At 48.6% G+C, this 15,747-nt stretch overlaps 1 protein-coding gene across 1 annotated transcript in view; it reads left to right on the forward strand.

Annotated features, from left to right (window-relative positions):
* The window catches only part of LOC120485552 (uncharacterized), a 92,364-nt gene extending 87,012 nt beyond the window's left edge, over positions 1-5,352 (forward strand). Inside the window, exon 4 of the transcript XR_016149429.1 lies at positions 4,762-5,352. The gene's annotated coding sequence lies outside the window, so the exon portion shown is untranslated. The remainder of the gene's footprint in view (positions 1-4,761) is intronic.
* Positions 5,353-15,747: the final 10,395 nt, after the last annotated feature.

Consider the following 15,747-nt stretch of genomic DNA (forward strand, 5'->3'; position numbering starts at 1 on the left):
CCACGCTGAGCCCCACAGAGACGAGGCCGCGCTGAGCCCCACAGAGACGAGGCCGCGCTGAGCCCCACAGAGACGAGGCCACGCTGAGCCCCACAGAGACTGGCCACGCTGAGCCCCACAGAGACGAGGCCGCGCTGAGCCCCACAGAGACTGGCCACGCTGAGCCACAGAGACGAGGCCGCGCTGAGCCCCACAGAGACGAGGCCGCGCTGAGCCCCACAGAGACGAGGCCGCGCTGAGCCCCACAGAGACGAGGCCGCGCTGAGCCCCACAGAGACGAGGCCGCGCTGAGCCCCACAGAGACGAGGCCGCGCTGAGCCCCACAGAGACGAGGCCGCGCTGAGCCCCACAGAGACGAGGCCGCGCTGAGCCCCACAGAGACGAGGCCGCGCTGAGCCCCACAGAGACGAGGCCGCGCTGAGCCCCACAGAGACGAGGCCGCGCTGAGCCCCACGGAGACGAGGCCGCGCTGAGCCCCACGGAGACGAGGCCGCGCTGAGCCCCACGGAGACGAGGCCACGCAGAACCATACAGAGATAAGGTCATGTTAATCGACGCATAGACTAGGTTCGCTGAGCCGCTAGGCTGCTAGAAGCCAGCCCCCTAAGGACCATATAGCCAGTGATGGCGCAAGGCGAATTATTCGAGCTGAAACTATCACCAGATAGATAAAGCATACACCACCACCAGTAATTGCATAGGAATTTACCTGAATCGTTACTGCAAAGCTTGCTGGGCTTCGAGAATGATCTTTAGATCGGGTCTTATATAACTCCGCTGCAGAGGAAGACCATCTGTCCAGGATCTTAATAACTGAAGTGGAACGCCACGATCAGCTGCTGTAGTGGCTGCCCAGATCCTGAAGGATGACCAGTATACTGGGAGGGAGATAGACTGCAGCTATAGAGGACAAAACTGACGAATCCTGAACCAGGTTAAGAGTAGTGCTCTGTTAGTTATGATAGATAGTAATTTGATCGCGGATGAGAAGGGACAGAATTTAATCCCAATTTATAAATTGATAATGTGATACAAAGCCTTTAAAGTCACTCTTTGAGGATGGAATTAGGTGAGGAATGAAATTAGAAAAGACCATGGGGAAATCTGGAGTATTTAGCACCTGGAATGAGCCTTGAATGCTTGAACAGGCAGCTATAATCTGATAACGATAAGAAGGGACCACTGCAGACAGACTAACACAGACTTTGAGTGTAATGCTGCTGTTTTAAGCATAACCGACATCTGCAAGGTTAAACACTCAAAGTTCAAACAGTGGAAGAATTCATTTAAAAATTGCTTTAAAGAATACAACAGTGCTGGGAGGAGCTAGTAACATTCCTCCTGGGTTAGTTCATCACAGCCTAAATATAATTGATCCTGCCAGCAGGACATGATATATAGAATATCGAAACAGAATACCCTAACCGGTGACTAGAGATAACTACGCATGAGCTACATAATCCATCAACAACCATCTGGAATGTTGACTATGTTGACACTTCCTGAGACTCCATCTTATGCGATTCCAGTTGAACAAGTGAAAAAGTTAAATGTCGGTGATGGTAATCGAAGCTGCACCGAGCTGTTGAAATTCCGATCCCTGTGCCGGAAGCAGCAGCCCTACCACATCCAAATGTGGAGGCAAAACAAGATGCTTACTCACCCTCGAATGATCATTACTACTCAATTATTTTTGAGGCATTCTGAGTAAAACCCAGCATACCCGTGCATATCCGATTCCTGCGAAAGAAAGGAGGCACAATTATACACATTATTATTATTATTATTATTATTTTTTTTTTTTTTATTATTTATTTATTTATTTTTATTATATATATATATATATATATATATATATATATATGTGTGTGTGTGTTAAGCAAACAAAGAGAAGTAACGGGGAACAGACTTGAAAAATTAGGATTAAAATACTTGCGTGAATTTGAATGCCTGCGAGCAAACTACGAATGGAAGGAATATTAAATTTAAATGTCACAATTTTATACAAGAAAGAAACCGCGAGCCATAATCAGGATGTGAAAGAGGAATCCAAGTGATAATTCATCTGTTGACTCTTGACCGTGGAATCTTTTTCTCAGGTGTACGGCAAATGTCTGCCATGGCTCCCAAGTTGCTCTTTGCAGAAATACCCCATACTAGACGCTGGCCACGACAGTTGAGATTCTTGAATAAATGGTGCGTAGACATGAAATTCGCGCAGTTGACTAAGACAATGTCACTCGAGTCTCCTTCACTAGTCTGGTATACTAATATGATTATGGAGTTGGCAGTTTTTTGGGCAAGTATATGTAACTTTGAACGGCGCCACGCAACTCCTTGTTCCTTTTAGTCTGGGTTTCTCTGTACGTTAATGTGAAAATGCCCCTCACATAAATGATTCCTATAATGCATATTAGTAGATTAAGTAGCCGCCAGAAAGTTGAGTTTTAGATGAACACATTTCCAATGTTGTTTATATATATTTTAAGTAGCCTATAACGTATGAAAAGTAGCCTAATAGGTGAAATAGTTGTTTGTGAAATTACTACGCTAGTAATATGTAAATTATTGCCATCCTCCTAGTCCACTGCGGAGTATGCATAAAGGCCAATGACAACGTGCTTTTGGTTTTTATTTTATATACGCGCGACCGAACTCTGGTAAGAAAGCGAACGTACGTTTAAGAAGCGCAACCCTGTATGCATGAAGCTCTTAAGCACTTTTATTTGAATTATAATGAACACAGTTTTTTTTTTTTTTTTTAGTGGGTATTAGCAAACAGAGCATGGTATTGAAAAAGCTGATATAATTAAATAACCACACAACTGTGGAATCAGTAACGCGAAGCTTTGCTTACACTTGTTACGAGCATTGATGCGAGCTATCCGGCCCCTCTGCAGACCGCAGATCAGCCGTAATGATCAGAACACGCCACGTAATCGTAGACGCCAATTTCAACTCAGCCGTAGGAAGCAACGGAGAAATACTTACCTGAATGAAGTTTAATCTTGTAGAGGAGACATTAACAGTGGCTGCTGGAAGCACCTACCAAAAATACCAAAAACGACTTGAAAGCCTTGAACTTGAACCAGTGAGAGATCGTCTCGTGATTTGCATAGTTGTTATTTCACGTCGGTGGATCGGTGATCTGCGGGATAAATGGCACCAGTCTAAGGAGCAGAATTTCTCATGAAGGCCTTGGCTGATCAATACTCTCCGAAGACCGCTGTGCCTACGGAGAGATGCGATACTGAACGCGGGAACCTCGACGTGCAGCAGGAGGTAGAGCGGGACATAGTCGGATGTTGATAAGTGTAAACAATATGCGTGTCCTCCTGGACATGTTGGCTGGCGACTGAACCAGAGCATAAGTGAAGCGTCAGCATCTGCAAACTCAGACAAGTGCAAGTAAGGGTCTTTTATACTTCACGTATTAGAACGCGATTGGATAGATGAGAAGGTAATAATGACGTGACAATTGAGTCTTCCTGGCAGAACTTCCGCTACGCTTTCATATATCATATAATTTATATTAGTAGGGCCCTATGATATCATTAGTAACATTAAATATTACACAATAAACCAAAGTATATCAGTAGGAGTTTCCTTAAGTCTTTCTGATAGTTTTCTACACAACAGTAGAATACAATTCTGAAATTATGGTTTATACTGTAGTTTTGGTGTGCCACCCCAAGATTTTAACTGGCCCCATCTGGCCACCCCTATGAAAAATTTCTGGAGGCGCCACTGACTATAGGTCCCTGCTGACTGGAGGAGGGCGACGCAGCTTGGGCATTTTTTAATTTGTGAAGAATGTTTTGAAGTGTTCAAGAGTTATAGTATGAGAATTGAAGCATATAAACAAAAGTGTAAGGACGTTAGAGTTTATTGTCCAGAATGTGTGATGAAACTGGGTTTTAGCATGAGACAAATGACTCGCATTTGCTTTGACAGGCATGGGACACGGAGTGGAGGTCCGGGCAACACTCATAATTTTACATATGGGGAAATGAGATTTTTCCTTGACATGAAATGGAAAGTCATCGAATTAGATGATGGATTCGAACGTTTGTTTAGTCTGGGGGAGCAAATATTTCAGAATACCTGCTGTATTAACATTCAGACCTATCCAAGAAGACGCAAGGAAGTCCTGGGCTTTTGCACAAGACAGGCGCGTATTAATGGCCGAATGGTCTGTGTGCTTGTCCTTGATCCCAATATAGATCTGCCTGGAGCGTCTGACACAGGTTCGGTGGATACCGAGAGTGCTGAACGAGGGCATAGCAGCCAGGGGAAGCGAACTGGCCTTGGCCCTGGCAGATCTGGTGACAATGGACCAAGCCCCAAGAGAAAAGGACTCATTCCGGTGGATACCGGTGGACCGGCGTTGGTATCGACAAACGATGGGCTGTCTGTTGGCACAGTACGGAAGGCTGATAATTGGCTTCTTCCAAAGAGAGTCTGAGTTAAGATATAGGTTTTATGAGTGTTGTTTGGATTTTGTGGTGCCCACTGTCTATGTTTATAATGTTAAGCTTGATGAACTTGATGTCATTTATCCGAAACATTTGATTAAACGTGTGTTTGTTCCTTCAAGAGGGGGTGTAGAGGAAATTATAGATTTTAATGAACTTACAAAAACACGTATGGATTTATATGCATGTACACATTCGAGAGGGACCAAAGAACCCAAGACTCGGAAGGGGAGAAAGAATGCACACGCAATGCCTGCTCAGCGAATCTCAAAAGAGGGACTAGGAGTCGCATGACTATTGTGTTGCAAGTGTATCCGTTGGAAAAACCCAGATGGTCTGAGAGATTGTGTCACACAGCCAGTATAAATAAGGCTGCTTTTTCAGTGTTAGTTGTTGCGTCTTGATAGAAGACTTTTGCGTGCATCCCTGAAGGTAATCATTCTTCAGTCCAGCTTGCTGGAACATATATTGCTCTAACTGCTTAGCTGTATGATGTTAACTTAACCTGCTCATAGAAAGACAAGGTTAGTTATTCATTTGATACTTGAACTGTGTATGTTAAGAAAAACTTTGTGACTGAACCACTTATACAGGACTGCCCTGTTAAGTTGGGAGATACTAAGGTATTATAATCTGTAACCTTTTCTTTTGTTGCTACTATTAACAATCATTGTGTAACCAGTGTTATTATCGTTTGTATAAATAAACTTTCATTTTATAAAGATAAAAGTGGAATAGTTATTTACCTCAGGTCACAATACCAGTTCTATAAGCAATAGTAAGAGCTTTAGAGTAACTCTTGCGAGGGCAAGAGGTCACCAGGACTCCACGGAAGCATCTCCACGGAGGGTGAGTATGAATTGAATTGATGGTTGTTGCTAGTAAATGTTTATTGGTTCATATGAGTGTAGGGATACACCTAGATTTACTGGTATGGGTTAAATGAGCTAGAAGGGACGTTTATCCAGAAATTCTGACCTGACAGCAAAAGGCACCTGGCCACTTCGATACCAGGCGCTCTTCAGGGCTGAGGTAGTACCAGATCTCACCACACTACCGAAGGGAGGACTTACAAATACGCATATGGTCGCATAGGAACGCCTATGGAATCACTGGAGCACCAACCGCAGGTGGCTACTAAAATTTAACTCCAGGGGTGGCAGATGGCTTGCCAAGGGAAGACACATGCTCAGAGAGGCTTACAGTGGATAATACACATGAGACGGTTACCGAGGGGAACCGTGCACATGGAGGCACCTAGCCAGCATCCAGAGCAACAGCAGTGGTGCCCGCATCGTCGGTGCTGGAGGACTCAAGGCTTCAATGGAAGAACTGAGGAGATATCGCACTTATCCAGTCCGGGGAGTGGAATGGCGAGCAAGCGAAGACACCTAAGCGGGTCCAGTACTGGCGGAAGCGAGTACGTGAGAGGACACCGGCTCAATTCGCAGATTATAGAATCTGGCGAAGGTGTTGGGTGTCGCCCAGCCTGCAGCTCTGCAGATGTCTGTTAGCGAGGCGCCGTGCGCTAGAGCCCAAGAGGAGGCCACACTCCGAGTGGAATGGGCCGTCACACCAAGGGGGCACGGACGGCCTTGCTGCTGGTAAGACAAAGCAATGGCGTCCACTATCCAGTGGGACAGCCATTGCTTTGAGAGAGCCCTTCCCTTCTGGCTCCCCCCATGACAGACAAAGAGCTGGTCTGAGGTCCTGAAACACCGCGTTCTGTCGACGTAGGTGCGGAGAGCACGTACTGGACAGAGCAGTGCCAAGGCTGGGTCTGCCTCCTCCAGGGGCAGCGCTTGCAGGTTCACCACCTGGTCCCGGAAGGGAGTGGTGGGAATCTTGGGCACATATCCAGGCCGGGGTCTCAAGATCACGTGAGAGTAAGCCGGCCCGAACTCCAGGCACGCTTTGTCAACGGAGAAAGCGTGCAGGTCCCCCACCCTCTTGATGGAGGTCAATGCAACCAGGAGTGCTGTCTTCATGGACAGAAACTTTAACTCTACTGATTGCAAAGGCTCAAAGGGATGCCTCTGCAGAGCACTTAGAACTTGGTTGACAGTCACTTTGCGCGTGCGCGAGCGATCGGTTGTTTGTGTTTGTAGCTCCGGAGAATTTCTTCACTAATCCTTGATTTTCTTCTTTACCACTTATTTATAAACAAGCACTTTCTATTTTTATATTATGTGAACTTATCCTCGATAGTATTCCTTATAAAAAACAATTGGATTGCTTTGATATCGCTACTTATATCCAACCTTCCTAATCCTGGCTACTAGCCTTTAGCCCGCTAGCATTCCACGCGTGCCCTCTCGCCTATTGATCGTCTCATTTTACACCCGTTTCACTGAATCCTGGTTATTTCCGACATTTCAATCCTAAATTAGTATTGATAGTTGTAGTATCACTACTAATTTACTGATCATCCGTTATAATGGCGAACATATCAGATGCGTGTCTAACATTACCTTTGAGTGCAGGTGAAGACACATTCGAGCTCTTCACGGTGAAGCAGGAGCTGGAATACGTCGAGAAACAGATCCGCGGTCTGCTGGTGAAGCAAGCCGAGCTGTTGGATCGGCGCTCAACGCTTGAAGCATCGCGCGCCGACGCTAACAAATCAAATCACTCTTTGACTCCGAGTTCGTCTACGCCGTATGTTACTCTGCCGAGGAAGATGCGATCATCTCAGGCTTCATTCACTCCGGCACCGAAACAACATGGACCATGGATCACACAGCGGAAGACACGAGCCAGGACCAGAGCTGCCTCTCCGCCCCTCCTGGTCTTCGAGATCTCCACCCGGAACCGCTTCTCCCCTCTTCGCGAGCCGGAATGCGATGACGCCGTGATCATCGGCACATCCATAGTCCGCCATGTCCGCGCTAATTCGGATAAAGGTAAGGTGCGCACTCACTGCTTTCCTGGTGCTTGTGTTCTTGATGTCGCTGCACAGGTTCCCGAGATCCTGAACGGGGACGAGCGCGTCAGAGCTGTTGTGCTGCACGCGGGAGCGAACGACATTAGGCTGCGGCAGACGGAGGTTCTGAAGAAGGACTACAGGAGCCTGATCGAGACGGTACGCAGCACAGCGCCTAAAGCAGCGATCATCGTGTCTGGACCGCTTCCCACGTACAGACAAGGACAGGAAAGGTTCAGTAGACTTTTTGCATTAAATGAATGGTTAATGTCATTGTGTAATGAACAGAGGCTGCACTTTGTAAATAACTGGCATCTGTTTTGGGAAAGACCGAGGCTGTACAGCACAGATGGACTCCATCCCAGCCGAATCGGAGCGGCTGTGCTGTCGGACAACATTTCCAAGACACTACGCACCAGATGACTAATGAGTCAAAGTCCAAATTACAGCCTTTGCGGTCCAAACTTAACTAATAAGCATAGTGTGGAACATTATATAGAAACTGTGTCTATTCCTCGTTTAGTGAAGCCAAACAATAAATCTAGTGTAGGATCTAGCAAAAATCTTATTGTAGTTAAACCAGAAAATCTAAATATCAGTGAACATGGGTGATCCGTCCAACCGGCCAGTGAGCCCGAGGGAACTGAGGATCGACTATCAGGACGGGCTGTCCAACGGTCATGTTGCTGGTATCCCTCCTCCATTTCCCTCGCGGCTGCAAGGTGGGTAAGTAATCTCGGATGAATCTCGACCAGAAGTGGTCAGCAAGAAGTTGACTGTGACGCCACCTGTGTGTCCCGACAAAGCTGGTTGATGCAAAGGTGGCTTGCGGAAGTGAGGAGTCACGACGGCCCATGAGGAGCAGATTGGGGGTGATCAGATCAGGATCTGAAGGGTCGGCTGAGATGTATCCTAGAGGCTTCGCATTCAAGATACCCTCCACCTCTATAAGTACGGTACGGAGAACGGTTTCCAGAATGGGCTGACTGCCAAGGACCACTTGGAGGGAAGTTTTGACCGATTTGATCTCCCTCTCCCATACACCACCAAAATGAGGTGCATGGGGAGGATTGAAGCAGAAGGTGATCTGTTGCTCAGCCAGTTGTTGTCTCAGATTGGGCTCCATAGCTTCAAATGATTTGCGGAGTACCACATCACCTCCCCTGAAGTTGGTTCCTCGGTCAGCCAAGATTTCGAATGGCTTCCCTCTTCGAGATATAAAGCGACGGAGGGCCATAAGGAATGCTTCTGTATCCATACTCTCAAGTATATCCAGATGTATACATCGGGTAGTGAGGCACTTGAAGAGTATTCCCCAGCGTTTTTCACACCGGCGGCCCACTTTGACCTGGAATGGTCCAAAGCAGTCGACCCCCGTTGACCAGAAGGGAGGCTTGAACAGGCGAAGACGGGCAGTTGGTAAGTCCGCCATTCTTGGAATGTCTGGCTTGGCTTTCCACTTGCGGCACTCCGGGCAGGTGTTCTGGTGCCGCTTGATGGCACTCCGGCCCCTCAGCACCCAATACTTCCGCCGTATCTCGCCATGAACTCGCTCTGGTCCAGGGTGCAGAAGCTGCTCATCATAGCTCTTTATAATGAGTCTGGAAAGAGGATGATCACCGTCAAGGACAATCGGATGTAGGACATCAGGTTCCAACTCCGCCCGGCGCCGTCTTCCGCCTACCCGGATCACATTCAATGCAGGGTCCAGCTCAGGGGAGAGGGAGACGAGTCGGCTATTCCTCGGTAAGTCTCTATCTTTGAGTAGAGCTTGAAGCTTTTCTGGGAAACTCTCCGCCTGAGCTCCCTGGATCAGCAGTGTTTCCGCTGCAAGGTGAGAAGCAGCAGTAGCCGCCCCAACAGAGGCCATCTTGGATACTGCTGCAATCAGATCTTCTAACCTGCTGTATTGTGAAACATCAGGCAGCGGAGAGGCAGGTATCTTGTGAGTCAGGTAACAGGCAATAGACTTCCTGAGCTCATCCGTCTCACTCTCGGGCAGTGGAATGGACAACGGAGGGAAGACCGGCCACTGAGTTTCAGGTTTCCACAAGAACGATGGTCCCTCACTCCATCTTTGACGTTGTGCTAGCTCTTGCAGTGTCTTTCCTCTCGTAATGTCATCCGCAGGATTGCTCTGGCTATCCACATACCTCCAGCTGTTTACATCAGTGAGGTCTTGTATCTCAGCAATGCGTGTCCCTACAAAGACCTTATACCTACAGGACTCTGACTTCAGCCAAGAGAGCACGGTGGTAGAGTCACTCCAGTAAACCACCTTGCGGATGGGCAAGGTAAGTTCAGTTTGCACAGTGGATGAGAGCTGGGCTCCGAGGAGGGCAGCACAGAGCTCAAGGCGGGGCACAGAGATCTGCCTCCTTGGGGCCACTCTTGACTTGGCCAAGACAAAGCAAACCTGAACCTCACCCTCTGCAGGCTGTGCTCTGAGGTAAGCTACTGCCCCATAGACCCTCTCAGATGCATCACAACAGACGTGGAGATCCCATTCTGTTGCAGGGGAATCAACTGATGCAGGCACATAACACCGGGGCATCTGCACTCGATGAAGATCCACCAATTCACGCTCCCACTCAAGCCACCGATCCATCAGCTCAGCTGGGCGAATAGGATCATCCCAATCCTGCTTGGTCTTTCATAGGTCCTGAACAATCACCTTGGCCCTCGTAGTGTAAGGCAATATGTAGCCTAACGGGTCATATTGACTGGCTAAGGTGCGGTAAACCACCCTCAAGGTGGGTGAAGCTGAGGTCAGTCCTGCCCTGTGTTTGTATCCAAGGGTGTCTGGGATACAAGCCCAACGGAGACCCAGGGCTGGCTCTTGAGGGCCCAAACCCATCTCGGAAAGCCACAGCTCGATGCTGGTTGACCTTGCTTCTGGAGGGAGATGTTTCACCACCTCTACAGTGTTGCTCGCCCACTGCCTGATCTCAAATCCGCCTTTAGCAAGTTGGATACGCAGTTTCTCAAGCAAGGTCTTGGCTGCTACGGAAGAAGGCAGGCTCTGGAGGCAGTTATCGACGTAGAACGAGTTCTCTACCGAATCCACTACCTCTTGGTCACTGTCATCACAACTCCTGGTGTGATGCTGCAGCGCATAGATCGCACAGCATGGGCTGCAAGCTGCACCGAAGGGAAGCACTTGCCATTCATAAGTGGTTGGCTCCCTCTCCCTTTCTAGATTCCGCCAAAGAAAGCGAAGGAGAGCCTGGTCCTGTGGCAGCAGACGGACCTGATGGAACATGGCACGGATATCACCGCTGATGGCCACTGAATGCTGCCTGAATCGGAGCAACACTCCCAAGAGGGATGGACCCAAGGTAGGTCCTGGAAGCAAGTATTCATTCAGGCATTGGCCCCTGAACGTGAATGAACAATTGAAGACTAACCTGTGCTTTCCACTAGCTTGCTTAATAACATGATGAGGTATGTACCACGACTCAATAGGTTGACTCTCGCCCACATCCTTCACAATGGTCACATAACCAGCATCAAGAAGCTTCTGGATCTCATTATGGTGTATGTTGGCGAGTTCAGGATCCCTGTCCAGTCGTCTTTCTGTTCCCCGCAACAAGGGCATGACGGAATATTTGGAGACTGAAAGCAAAGGGCGATTCGGGGCACGCAGCAAGGGTGTGGCATATCGTTGAATGCCATCAACGGTCACAGGGACAGTCTTGGTCCGTAACAGCTCCAATGCATACTCATCATGCTTCGAGCGAGTCACATCCTTGCTGCTTCGGTGGGGATAAGCGTCCAGCTTCCACAACAACTCGACATTCCTAAGGAGCTCCGCAGTGGCACAAGGTAACGGATTGGCGGTAGAGGTCATGAAGAGGCAGGACTCGAGGTGCACATCCGGGCGGGAGGTCACACTAACAGGTCCCTGCATGGCCCAGCCTAATGCTGTATGAACTGCCACTGGTCCACCCTTCGGACCCATCCGGACAGGCTCAGTTGGAATGATCAGTTCAGGGTAATCTGAGCCGATAAGAACAAGAGGTGCTATTCGGGAAAAGGACTGAAGTGGCAACTCTCTCAGGTGGGGATACTGCTTCTTAAGGGCCTCTGCAGGGCAGGTGTGTTCAGCCAGGCTAAGGCACCGAGAGGTGAAGGCATTCTGGATGGGATATTTTATCTCCGGTTGCCCTGCCGGGGATATAGAAAAGGACACAGTCATGCCCTCCACCGGGACTACCCGCTGCCGTATAGTCTGCAGATAAAGCACCTCTGGCTCCCCCTGGAGGTGAAGATGTTGACCAGCAGTGGGCAAGATGATTGTTCGACTAGAGGCATCGTCGAGAAGAGCGAATGTCTCCAGGCTATGGCCCCCAGCGTGTAAAGTCACTCTTAAGACCTTAAGCAAGACCCTCGGTGAGCGACTGGGCAGGTCAAGGTAGACCGCTTCCTCATGGGGAGATTGAACCATCAAGATTTTGGTCGTATTCTGACTGCTGATGTCATGGAGGATGGTCAAATGCAGATGGTTACACAGGTTACAAGGTTTCTTCAGTGTGCATTTGTCTGGCGAATGACAGCAGGCACATTTGTGGCACCTTTTATTCTCCACAATCCAATCCCTTAGCTGAGCTGGAGTGAACTTCATCACCTCTGGGCATGATCCAAAGTAGTGATCACGGTTGTTGTGATAAGGGCAGTAAGGCTGGAACTTAGGCTTATTTTTGTAGGGATACTTCTTACCCTGTCCCTCTGCAATAGTGCTGGCCATATGCCTCCGTTCAGGGTTGGAGGTAGTAGTGGCAATGGCATTTGACGTGGTACAGGCAGTGGTGAGATACAAGGTGGTTGGACTCTCTCTGCGCCTCACCTCTTTACCAACAGGTTCTTTCCTTTCCCACTGGACAGAGGTCAACTGCTGCACCACACTCCTGGCCCTTGCCTTCCCTCGTAGCCAGGCCAACAGATGTTGAAGAGTGTATGTTCTCGTGGTCCCATCCCTCAAGTAGCCTTGAGCATAGCAGTGCTCGACAAACCCATCACGATATGAAGGGGGCAATTTACCCATAAGCTTGTCCACATGTGAGCCACACTTTAGTTCACTGCCATTCTTCCCCTCTACTGACTCTAACAGCCCAATAAGAGAACTAACAGCGAGAGCAAATTCTTGAAAGGCAGCATTATCGCCCATCTTGATAGGTGGGGTGTTCAAAATGCTGCTTATCTCATTCTGGACTAGCTGGCGAGGTTGTCCATATCTAGTTCTCAGAGCAGCCAGGGCGGATGTGTAGGGGTCTCTGGCATACATATGTGTTTTAGCCAGTCTATAGGCGCTCGGGAGCTTCAAATGGTCAAGAAGGATCTGGAACTTGAAATGCTCTGAAAGGTGGGTATGGATGCCCACCAGATTGCCCAAAGCCATATCCAGCAGAACAAAGTCGCTTTCTCTGCCATTGTCAAAGTAAGGCAACTTTGGTCTTGGAATTCCATATGCCGATGCAACTAACAGCTCCATCAGGTCAGTTCCTCTCTCAGGTAATGGTGGTGGCCTGACATTGTTCGGAGCCGCTGGGCATGCAGGAGGTACTGGAGATGGCTGCCGGGGCCCTGGAGGTGGATCGTCCCCTCCAGGAGATGGCACTGGAGGCTGTGGATCTGGCCCCTCACCTTCAGAAGTCGCGGGGCTCAACGAAGATTCGGAACACGGCTCATGACCCCTGGGAGGCTTTGGATACATTGGAGTCACAGGAAATGGCTCTTCATCACGGGAGGTTAGACGGCCCTGTGGCTCTATGAATGGTTCCCCACCGCGGGAAGACGCCAGAGGCACGGGAGGCACATACGATCCTTCATCCCGTCGTGGGTATCCTGCCCTCGTTTCAGTCTGTGGAAGCTGACGGAAAGGTGATTGGGTAAGCGTCGGGCTCTGATTTTGCTCTGTCGCGCCAAGGGAGATGGTATGGACATGACGAGATAGAGAAGGATGGAGATCCTCGGTTGGGAATGAGCTGAGATGTAGGGCAGGTCCTGGTCTCAGTTGCGGTCCGACCGGCTGCTGAATATTCCAGGAGGGGTGGATGTCCACCTGCTGCGCTGTCTCACTCTCCTCCTTGATCAGAGCTGCAACCAGCCGAGCTTCTTCCAACTCGCGTCTCGCTTTACGCAGCCTTCTCTCCTCCTGCAGCCTCTTGGTAATCCCCTCTCTTTCTCGTAGGGCCTGGCGTGTTTGTTCATCCAGCTGCTGGTACCTCATATCCACTTCTCGCTCTTCCCTTATTTGCTCCTCCAACTCTTCCAGGGCCAGGAGCTTCCTCCTCTCCTCCAGTGTGGCTACTTGTCTGTCACTGAGAGAGATTCGAGAGGCCGAGTTACCGGATTTACCTCCAGTATCATAAGTATAGGTGGAGGATGATTCGCTTTTACGTGCAGAAGGCTTCTTTCGTTCATCAGGTTGTACTGGGGCTGGGCCGTCTGGCTGGATCCGCACGACCCCTGGCGAAGCCTTCAGCAAGCTAACATGTGGCCTGGAAAGGCCTGCAGCATCAGAGACGGAAGCTCTAGGAACTGTTCCAAAACCTCGTGGGATCACAGCATCACTGGATTGAAGAGGAACAGCTCGACCTTCTCCACTCCCGGGGGGCTCATGAAGCTCTGCCATGGGCTCTACAGGGACTGGTGGTGGATCCGGATTAGCGCCGTCCACTCTCTCTGGTGAAGGGGGGGAACTCAAGTTAATGGCTAAAGTAGCACGGGGGGTACGGCTGGAGCTCGTTGGGACAGTATAGCGGTCTGGTGGTCTCCTCACTCTGCGAGGGCGTGGATCGGTCACAGTGGCATCACCTGGCTCAGGCTCAGATTCATGGCTGATCGCGTCTGGTCGCTGGAGACCACGTTCTTCGTCTGGCCTCTCTGCCTCCAACCCATTACCTGACATCGTCTCTCTCCTCCGGCTCGAAGGACCATTGAACAAATTAGCAGAGCTCTCAGTGGGGGGCTGGGACACTTTGGAAAGAGGCAGGGTACAGGCAAACCACGGTCAGATGGTTGGAGAGTTGAATAAGGTTGGAAGGATGAGGACACAGACAGAATTCATCCAAGTTCACCTCAAAGGGTGTATTTATTAAATTGTCTCTTGTCTTCCTGGCTGGTATATGAGCGTGTGGGTATGGGTGTGTGTGCTGTAACAAGAACAAAGAAACAATCAGCACACAACCAGCAATAACAGTTTAAATCAAAGTTCATATTGCCATCAACATAATATTAACATAAATAATCACAATATATCATATAATAATATATAATATAATTATATAACACAACGGTATTATAGTAACACATTAAAGATAAAGAACAAACATGTACAAACATGACAAGGCATGGAGAATAATTAATTTATGCTACTTCCGGTTGCATAGTACACGGTTGTTAGTGCACAGACACTCGCAGCCAACTCAATTGCACGCTGACGGCCCACAATGGACAGCAAAGGCAGCTGAGAGCATTAGATATTGGTGTGGCAAACGTAATACCACCGCAACCACCACGTCTAACAGTTGCAAGTGGAGAAAGGAAAGTATCTCACGTTTGGAAGACGCACACAGGATTAATCACAAGGCTAGCAGGAGATCAGGAGATTGGAAATAGGAGATGCGAGTTCGGTCAGGTCACACCCGGATGCAAACAGAAGCACTGCTTGACCAGGTAAGTTATATCCCCTGCCTAATAATTAGTGACAGGTGTGTCTCCTGTGCAACACGCGAGGGAATCACAGCTGCAGGCAATTTGGGCCAATCATGGGGGATAGAGCGGGCGAGTGAGGCTTTTGTACAAAATGACTAGCAGTTTAAGCACCATTCTTACTAGTACATTAGATATTGTTGCGCCAATTAAATTAAAAAAGGTTCGAGAGAAAATTAAAGCACCATGGTACAACAGTGCTACGCATGCTATCAAGAGAGAAACTCGCAACTTAGAGCGTAAATGGAAACAAACTAATTTAGAGGTCTTTAGAATCGCGTGGAAAGACAGTATGTCACGTTATAAAAAGACACTAAAAACAGCCAGGGCTAAGCATCTCCGCAAACTAATCGAAAATAACCAAAATAATCCAAGGTTTTTATTTAACACCGTGGCTAGACTAACAAATAAACAGACATCACCAGAACAAAATATACCGTTACAGTTTAGTAGTAATGATTTTATGAATTACTTCAATGCGAAAATAGAAAGCATCCGAAACAAAATTATAAATGTACAATCCGCTATGGTGTCTTATGATTCAACTTCAATTATGGCCCCTCTAGAACAACTACACCGCTTTACAACGATAGGACAGGAGGAGCTAAATAAACTTATCATTGCATCTAAACCAAC

This window comes from Pimephales promelas, chromosome 23 (genome assembly GCF_988280905.1).
Source record: "Pimephales promelas chromosome 23, fPimPro1.hap1.1, whole genome shotgun sequence".
Lineage (NCBI taxonomy): Eukaryota > Metazoa > Chordata > Actinopteri > Cypriniformes > Leuciscidae > Pimephales > Pimephales promelas.